Source organism: Coturnix japonica, chromosome Z (assembly GCF_001577835.2).
Source record: "Coturnix japonica isolate 7356 chromosome Z, Coturnix japonica 2.1, whole genome shotgun sequence".
NCBI lineage: Eukaryota > Metazoa > Chordata > Aves > Galliformes > Phasianidae > Coturnix > Coturnix japonica.
The window spans coordinates 142,103-144,338 of NC_029547.1; positions in this window are offsets into that span (position 1 = coordinate 142,103).

Here is a 2,236-nt window from a genome sequence, read left to right on the forward strand (position 1 = left end):
TAATAACTGAAGGTTTCTCTCTCATTTTTCTTCTTGCGAAAGTTCTATTTTCCTTGTACACTAAGCAAGGTGGCCTGAAGAGAAAAAATATGTGTCTTTAGGAAGAAGAAAAGATCTGCTGCCCTTGGTAAAATCAGGGAAAATCAGCCTTGAAAACCTGGGGCTTATAAATGAAGAAAATGCAAGAATAATAAAAAACACATGACCTGAAATTTAATTAATTTGAGTGAGTCGATAAGTTTCTGTTTCTGGACGCGGGTAAAATAGAGGAAGGTTAAAAAGAAAAAATAGGGACGCAGGGCATCCTATTTACCTCCTTCTCATTTCACTATTAAAAACAAAACAGAACAAAAACAAAAACAAACAAACAAACAACAAAAAAAAACACCAAAAAACAAAACAAAAAAAAAACCCCACAAAAAAACACCCACCCCTAGAAAAATATTTATACAGCGCACAACAAAGAGAAAGACGCGCTCTATTTATTGTGCCTGCTGCACCTCTTCATCTCGTTATGCACATCCACGTATCTGCCTGGCAGGGAGCTGTGTGTGCTGCGCTATCCCTGCGCTGTGCCATGGCCGTGCCATGCTGTGCCCGTGCCCACAGCCAGGACGTTGCACCCCACTCATCTTTGTGCTGCCGCAGCTCTCCCGGGATGGTTCCTGCCTTGGGAAGTGGCGATACACACGGAGATGCTCGCACGGCCAGACCTGAGCAGCGCTCCCACCCCTTCCATCTCACAAAGCTCCTGGCACAGCAGCGCCTTTCAACCCAGCTAAATCCCTCTGATGAAGTCACATTTTCCCCCGGATTTACAGGGCCAGAGCATGGTCTGGCCAGTTGAAAGCTACTCATTTTTCATTTATTTATTTGCATTTCACTCCTCAATGTGGCACAACGGCTTACCAGCACGTAACGGAGAGCCTAACCCCACGCCAGACCTGTGCTATCAACATAAACACAAGATTTCAAAAACGTTCCGAGGAAAGTAATTTTCACATCACCCAATTACCGGGAATTTCTCGTTAAACTCCTTCGCTGCGTTGCAGGTTGCTGTCTGAGCTCAGGAGCCGGGCTGGGAGCAGCACGGTGCAGCGTGGAATAGCACGGCGCGGTGTGTGCAGCACAGCACGGTGTGTGCAGCATGGCACAGCTCAGCAGAGCACAGTGCTGCGCTGCACAGCACGGCTGCACCCGCTCCCTCCCCACACCTCACCCAGCCCCAACACCTGGCCCAGCGAGCTGCAGCCCCACGCCTCGGCAGCGGCACCGGCGGAGGAGCGGGATGCTAAACAAGATATATACATGATGTCAAATATTGGCTGCACACATCTAAGCCAATCACTTCTAAATAAATTAACCATGGCACTGCCTAATACGATCCACCTGCTTTCTTCCTCGTGTTGTTCCAGACCCTACCTGAACCCCCCTTTGATTAAATGTCAAAAGCTTGCCTTGTGCCTGCAGATTTCACTGAAGGCGGATAACAGAAAGGTTCCTCCTGTGACTCCATAAAACTGAAATAAATTCCACTGGCATCTTGTAAATTTTTATTTTCTACAATGACTGCAGGCCCCATCTGCGACCCAGCTGTTATTAGAAGGGAAAGCGTTGGCCCTTCTGCATTACAAAACAGCATAGAACAGTAATTGCCAGTGGAAGAGATTAAGTGTAGACACTAAAAATGTTTACTCGCAATGAATATGCATAACGATGGGTAGGAAACAGCACTGGAAGATTAAAAAGAGAGAAGGGTTTGTTTACAAGGCTGGGAAAAAAAAAAAAAGAGGGGAATGTCAGTTGGCCCCAAGCCTGAAATAGGAACGAAAAACCTTTGGGCAAGGCATTAGGGAGAAAAACAGATGGTTTGTGAACCTTTTATTAGATAGAAAAATCATTAATCAAGCCCAGGCTGGAAATGGCAGGGTTTTTGGTAGTTCATATTTTAGTTTATTTTTTCTTAAAGTGACAGTGTGCTGCTTTGTTGACAGTCGGCGGCACGGAGCCCCTTCCACGGGAGGTGCAGCCGCTTTAGCATGCAGCACTGGGAGCATGTCTAACTTTAGGTCCGTGCTAGCACCAAGCTGTTGTGCAGAGGAAATCCCTCAGTAGGGTTTCACATTTCAGCACCTGTTTTGCCCATATAACAAAGCAATTAAAAGAAAGAAAGAAAGAAAGAAAGAAAGAAAGAAAGAAAGAAAGAAAGAAAGAAAGAAAGAAAGAAAGAAAGAAA